Source organism: Quercus suber, unplaced genomic scaffold (genome assembly GCF_002906115.3).
Source record: "Quercus suber isolate HL8 unplaced genomic scaffold, Cork oak 2.0 scaffold_459, whole genome shotgun sequence".
Taxonomy (NCBI): domain Eukaryota; kingdom Viridiplantae; phylum Streptophyta; class Magnoliopsida; order Fagales; family Fagaceae; genus Quercus; species Quercus suber.
The window spans coordinates 596,911-605,001 of NW_027069910.1; positions in this window are offsets into that span (position 1 = coordinate 596,911).

Here is an 8,091-nt window from a genome sequence, read left to right on the forward strand (position 1 = left end):
ATATTATTTTTTTTAACTAGTACCAGTTAGGCTTTTATGCACTTCTTTCTATTTTCATTAAAAAGAGAAAAAGAAAAAGAAAAAATTTAATATTTTGTTATCATTCTTAGAAACAGGTCCTCAATTTCAATAAACCATTTTTTGGAGAACATATTAACTTTGGGAATTTAGTATTTATAAAGAATGAAGTGTCAACTTGACCGTCTCCATGTCTTGACTCTTTTATTGAATTTTCTATGTGAAGCTGGTACCTTTTTGAATCATATGGCTTATCATGCAAAGGTTCATTTGAATGTGTTTGTCTGTATGTGTATATTACTACAAGTGGGTCCTACCATTTAAGGTAGAAATGGTCCCAAACAGATTTACAATATGACTTATCATGCAAATTGCAAAGGTTCATTTGAATGCGTTTGTCTGTATGTGTATATTACTACAAGTGGGTCCTACCATTTAAGGTAGAAATGGTCCCAAACATATTCATAGTGGACTATAGCGAAGTTAAAGGGTTAAAAAAAAAAAAGAGTTTCTACGTTGCAGCAACCATGGGGCCAATCTCCACTGATGCGAGATTGAGCATAAAAATTTAGTAAGAAAAGAGTATACATAAGCAAAACAATCGCGATATAAAGTACAGAAATACGAAAGACACAAAGGTTGAGCCAAATGATAATACGAAATTAAGAGCAGGAAAAGACTAAATCATTGAATTTCGAGGGAGCCAAACATGAAGTAAGGATGAGAGAGAGAGAGAGAGAGAGAGAGAGAAATCACGAGATAAAGAGACAAACCTGGGGTTGCTGGAGGAGAGAAGGCGCTGCTGGAAGAAGAAGGAGCCGCCACCCTCACCGTTAGGGATTTTGGATTTTAGGGAGATGTGTGTTTTAGAATTAATTTGGGTCTGCCCCTGTTTAATAAAATCTGCAAATTTTCTTATCAAAACAAAAAAAAAAAACAAAAAAAAAAAAAAAGGATTTGGGTTAAATTAATTTGGGTTAAAAAAAAAAAAACTAACGTGGCAAGACATGTGTCTGTTGATGTGACAATAAAAATTAGGCCGTTTGACACGTCAGATTTTTCCATCCATGAGATAACGGCAGAGACTAAGTTGACACGACACTAAAAGGTTAGGGACCAAATTGACACAATTGAAAGATTAAGGACTAAATTAAAATATGGTGTAAAGGATATGGATCATTTATGTAGTTTACCCTTAATTATATATAAAAAAATAAAAAATAAAAACATGTACTTTTCATGGTATTTTTGTTTTATACAATAAACGAGAGTTTTTATTAACAAATTCATAGTTATGTGTAATATATGATACTAACCTCAAAGCACACACGTTGTATGTGCTCAGATGTTTTTCTATTTTTTTGGATAAAAGTTACATCTATTATAATTTGAATTTTTTTTTTTAATTTTTCAAACAAATAAAAATGATAAATTTTAGAGATATTTTGAACTTGTATTTGAAAGTGGTGTATTGAGATAGAGAAAAGTTTGAATAAGAAAAATAAGATAAACTTGAGGGGGAAAGAAGGCTAAGTTTGAATACATAGTTTTTTATATTTTTATTTTTTTAAATTGGGGTGTTTTACTTTTATTCAAATGAAAAATGAATAAAAAATGCTAAATTTTAGGGAATAAAAAAATGTACGGGGAAGAAAAAAATATTAAATTTTAGGAGTTTTTTTTTTTTTTTTTAATTCAAAATGAAGTTTGTTATTTGATATTTATAACCCTATTTCTAAGAGAAGTTACCCTTCATTAATGAGAGGAGAGAAGAGTAGTGGGGAGGAGAGTACAAGAGAATGGTTTCCTCCACCTTATTTAGTGTTTTTAAAATTAAATAAGGAGGAGGGGAATAATTAGTTTTTTCATAGTTTGTTATTTTATTAATATAATAAGGGTAAATTTGGTAATTCATTTGGTCAAGCATTTTTATGTTCTACTCTCCCTCCAAATCTTTTCAATTTAGGGGAATTAAAAATGAGGGGTTAGAAGTAGTTAGAATCCCTCCCCCTCCTCCCATAAAAAATATCCAAATAAAGTAATTTAACTTACGCTTCATTTCTCTTCTCTATTCTCCTCTACTCCTTATCCATCCAAACAAGCTATTAGGGTTTTTTTTTTTTTTTTTTTTTTTTTTTTTTTTTTTTTTTTTTTTTTACCCCATGTAAATATAATCCTTTAACCCAGAAATATTACAACTTCTTGTTATGAAAATATACAAGAAATTATTAAACTGGAATAAGTGGACTCCTAGCTATTACCATTTGCCAAAGAAGACTATTGCACAAAATGACACATTGGATCACAGTAAAATGTATGAAAGTTTGTGAGAGAATCATTTAATTGACATCAGAGGTAGGTTTTTAAAATGGGTCATGTTAACGAGTGCCGTAAGGCATTGGTTAACAATCCAATTAAAAAAAGTTTTTATAGGAAAAGAAAAAAAAAAAAAAAGCAATTAATGTTTTGACAACTTTTTCATTTCTCATAAAATGATATCAAAACTTTTTTAAAATGGATTTTTAACTAATGCCCAGACGGCACTCGTTAACATTTCCTTTTAAAATAGCATTTATATTGATTGATTTGTTGAATAGGAAATTATTAAACTGGGTTATGACTTAAGAGAGCATTGCTTACCTAAAGAAATATGCTAAGTGTAGGGCCTTTTTTTGTGTTATAGGTTGGGCTGGGCTGCCTCCTGTGGTGATAGGCCTGAGTATTCTGAGTAGCAGAGTTGAGACCGGCCCAACTGTAACTCACTTTGGACTAGCTTGTGCGCAAATTAGGCCTCGTCTGCCAGGAGTGTACTTATGGCAGGCAGAGCTATTTCAAATGATTTACGACAGATAGATAAAACAATAGCAAAAAAACAAAAAATATAGCGACCTTTTCTTAATGAAAAATAACAAAGTAATCTCTATTTTTATACCAATCACAATGATGGCAACGGCAATTATAACAATAGCTTTACAAAGAGATAGAGGATTAAGTGATGATATGAGTTAATTGAAAATAAATGTCAAGTCAAGTTTGGGTCTGTAGGGGAAAGACCAAGGAGGAATAACACCTCCTCTCAATACAACTAATCCCCCAAGAAAAAGATCCTACCATGGGGATTAATGATTTTGAGGGAATCGAACCTAAATGGTTGGTGCCCAAAGGAATCTCTTTTGTTTACTTATCTTAAAAAGAGTAGGATTTCGAGGGGGAGAGAAGGAAATCGACCTATTAGTGCATGCCCACTGTATTATCTTCCTCTGTTTACTGTTTTCCTTCTTATCTTTTTTTTTTTTTTTTTTTTTTTCTTTCCTTTCCTTTTCTTTTGTTTTCCTCTTTCTTAGTAATACTCTATTTTTCGATCCCTCTTACAAGGCACGGCGAGGGTCCTTTTATAGGGCCTGCTGTGACTGGATTTTACCGCCGTGACTAGATTTTATCACCTTATCCCTTAACCGCCTTTGTCTCGTCTGGACGTACTTGCCGACCACCAAAGAGTTCGTCTGTATACTTACCCTCACTAGACAGAGGCAGGTTTGTTTTGTTTTGTTAGTCTGTCATAGCATTCTTTCTTGCCACGGTGTAAATGCTTTTCTCTCTCCTTCCCTTATGGCATGCACCTAACGGTCTCCCCTCAACCTTGCCTCTCTTGGATGGTCTGTCATCCCAGTAAGACATACCTCCCAAAAGAGCTTGGGCAGGAGCCGCGAAGTAGGTCTTTTTCCCTCTCCCCACCACCAAACCACACCCCCCTTACCTCTTGCCTCTAACCCATGGCCCCACCACGTCCCATATTGGCTGGGTACAGGCTGGTGGTGCTTGGGCCTTATGCGTGCTTTCCTGTCATGTATGTTCAAAATCTGCCTGCTGTTCATGCATTTACTGCGATCTTTGTTCTTTTACGTGGGCCGTTGCATAGTTCACTGTTCCCTTTTGGGGCTGGGCTTCATTTGATACTGGGTTTTACATTTCTCTTAGCCCATTTCTTGGTTCCCCTCATGTCCTGCCATATTATTCTGTCATTCCTACCGTTTTACACTCTTCCCCAAATGGCCTTACATGACCATGGGTTTTCTTTCTTAGGAGCTCCTGTGTCCCCTTGAGCATCCTCGGCCCATTTACTTGTTTTGGGCTTCTTTGGCCCATTTACTTGCTTTAGGCTTCCTTGGCCCTTTTCTTAACTTTGTGTTCCCATGGGCTTTTACTTACTTCATTGGGCTTCCCCAGCCCAATTACTTCATACTCATCCTTGGGGTTTGTGGGCCTGCCAACAATCCCCTACTCTCTTTGCTTACATTACTTTGAGCCTGCCGCGGCTCATTCTTACTTTTTTTTCACGTCATACACTGCCCATGAGTTTGTTATTTTCTCTTTTTGGACCTTTCGAGCCCACTTGCTTTCTCAAGACCTATTTATTTATTTTATGGACCTGTGACCCATTATTCCTGCCGCTTGGGTTTAATGGTTTTATTCTATACTTGCCACTTCTACTTGCTGCCTGTGTTGCTAAGTTGGGCCTCCTTGTTTTACAAAAATGACCCTCAACACCGAGAATGACAACTTACATCAAATGTATTAAGTGTTAGGTTTTGTGGAGCCTAATCGTGTTTGATCCAAATTATGATTTGACCCAAAATAATATTGTTATAGTTTTTAATGGGAGATTTTTTGAGAATAATGAAATTCTTGCAACTCCATAGACGTAGGCAAATTACTGAACCACTTAAATATTGTCTTATATGATTTTTTTTTTTTCTTTGATGCATATTTTTTCTCTATTTTTGCACCTCACAAATCTAGAAATTTCATAAATATTCCCCTTCGTTAGGGATATGCACAAAATGACAATTTGGATCATAAATCAAATGCATGAGAGTTTATGAGCAAGTTAACTCAACTGATACGAGGGATAGCTTTTCAAAATTCATTTGTTAAACAACTCCTACCTATATTGTAAATTGTAATATGGCTGAACCTACCCTTCTTGTAATAGTGTGTTCTTCACTTCTTCTTTTTCTTTTTTAATGAATCGACAAAAGTATTATTGCTAATAAAGTATTTACAGTGAGTATATATATGTATTAGTAAAACACTGTCTCTCAGCGAAAAATAGTAAACATGTAAAATGTCATCAAAAAACTTGTTGCTCTAATTAAGAATTTAAGATCCAAAAAAGATGATGCAAATAAGCTGTACTTTTTGAGTCAAACATTTGAGGAGGAAAGAACGACAGCCAACAAAGGCAGAGAAAAATGCTCCAAACACGAGAAACCCACAAAGGCAGACTCTAGATCTACAGAGGTAAGAGACCTAAAAACAAGACAGAAAGATTCTCAAAAAAGATGGCACATGGCTCCTTGAGGAGGCTCTAGAAGGGCCCATAAACGGAGGAAGCATGCACCCGAAATAGGGTGTATTTTTCCCCTTAAAAGTGAAGCAAAAGAACAACGCTTGCGATGATGGCCAATAGAGGCTCCATTACACATTAGCACCTTTTTACAATAATGTCTACCAAGCAATTCATGAAGATTGAAGAGTCCAAGTGATGCAAGCATGTTTAAGAGCCTATTTATTTGTTAGAATCATCCTACAACTATTACAATTTTTACATCACAAATCTTATAAATTGTTATGTCAACTTTTAAGAATAAAATAAAATTAGAAAAAGTTATTTAGAAGCAAAGAATCTTGTAGCTTAGTGGCATTGCCTTCTTCTCTTTATGAAAAGAACCAAGATTTGAATCTCCCCTCCTTTTTATTACAATTATCAAATTATTAAAAAAAAGTTATTTAAAAATTTATATTTTATGATATTGATTTTGTAAGGCCCTGTATCAATTACATTTATTAGCAAGTTAATGTTTTGCATGTATGTAATCATTTTTATTTCCAGTGGATTTAAAACTGTCTAAATTAAGAGAAATTTACAAGAAATTCATACTTGAGTAATGAAAATCATAATTTATTATTTACACTACTATATATAATATTTATAATGGAAAATTTTATATCTTCAAAAGGTTGATGCTTGGTGAATGATAAAAATTTTCATCAAAAATATAGAAATATATATAGATTGCATTTGGATACTTGAATTTGAATTTGGATTTGGATTTGGATTTTTAAATCAAGGGATTTGAAATTCCTTGATTCCAAATCTTTAAAATTTAAAATTCCTTGTTTGGATGTGTTTTATACATAGTTTTAAAAACCAGATTGGACCGGCCAGTTTACTAGTTGAATTGGGAAGCAAGCACTAATCCAGTCCGGTAAAAAGCTCCAAAACCGAGTAAAACTAGGAACTGAGATCAAAACCGGTTCTTTGACCATACTGATTTTTAAACCATGGTTTTATATCTATGATGATTTGAGATTATAAAATTTAAAATCTATTGAAGTATGTCTTAATGATTTTTAAAATTCCATGGCATTTTAAGTTATCTACATATACTACTCCATAAAACTGAAACCTTTGTTTTTTTGTTGATCACTTTATGATATGTTAACACAAACTTTGGAAACCTCACAAATTTCCACATCGTCAATTATTTTATTTATTAATAAAAGAATACGCTGAAAAACAATCGATAAAAGTAAAACACACAAAACCCAAAACCTATATCAATAGAGCCGACTACCATTCACTCTCATCCAAGCCTCTTCCCTACAGTATCAAGATTTGATGAAGAAAGGGCATTATGATATCTATTGTTGGCATTCTCTCTCAGCGCAAGACCAGATCCCTTTTAGAGACCACAATCCTATCTACAGCTCTTTTACTAGAATATTCATCCATGAATAGGGAGGTGTACATTTCAAATCTGCTAAAAGAGAAAAAACAGGTGTTTAGAATCACTGGAACTTCCACTAGGTCAGTATTAACATGAAGAACAAAATTGCTTGCACAAAAATATTTCATAATTACAGTTTCAGGGGACCTAAAGTAGGGAAAATCAAGCAAAATCAATTGCCCTAACAATATGAGCACTACGCATAGGAATTAATAATATTAAAGCTTTGGCTAATTAAAGCAAAACATGCAATTGCTATAGCTATCTTCACCAACGCTGGTGAAGAGGAGAAGATAAGCTGACGGATCCAAGCAATGTTGATGGATGGGCCCATTAGGTGCAAGACTCGGTGAGGACGGATTTGTTGGCCACGTGTCAGACAGAATCCCTATGTGAGAATACTTGCAGCACACCTCCTAGATTCTAGGGGTAATTAGAGTCCTAGCGCAATTAGGGTTCTAGAAGATGCGTGCATCGATGGAGATCTTCTTTATAAGGAATATGACTTGTCCATCACGTTTGGGACTCCTCAAGAGGATTTCTACAAGGAAAGACTTCGACTCCAAGTAAAAAATGTCAACTTTCGACTACTATAAAAGCCCCAATACCCTCACAAATCGAGGTACGCATAACTAACTCCTCTCTAGCACTCTAAAGTTGAAAAGAGTTTTAACTTAACCTTCGGAGGGTATTTGGCCGGCACCACACCGATGCTCTCTGCGTAGGTCTTTCCCCTTTCTTGTGTTGTGCAGGTTGCATTCTGGGCGTGTGAGTACGTGCGGCTCACTGGTGATTTTTTCGACTTCATCAGCTGGCATGGATTATTTTTTTGGAGGCTAACCAATCTTTCACTTATATTTTTTTTGTTTTGTAGTCATATATTTCTCTAGGCTCTAGATCTTCTAATTTGCTAATTTTTATGGCATTGTAAAAGTTATAAAAAAGTTTTGGTTCATTTTTTGCAATATTTGAATCGTGTGCTAGCTATAACCATGGATTATTCTCTCGAGAGTACCTTATGTTTCTCTTATAATTATTTGCAGTGTAGTCTTATACATTTTGTTTTGTACCTTATCTCCTATATTCCTCTATTGTGTAGTCATATATATATATATATATATTTGTTAATTATTGGCTTTGAGTCATCTAATTCTTTATTATTTTTTTTGGAAGTTTGACATCTGATTGTTTGATTTTCCACTTTTTTTTCCTCAAAATCTGATATTTTTGGCCTTTTGAAAGTTTTAACATATGAATTTTTGGGTTTTTTTTTTTTTTTTTT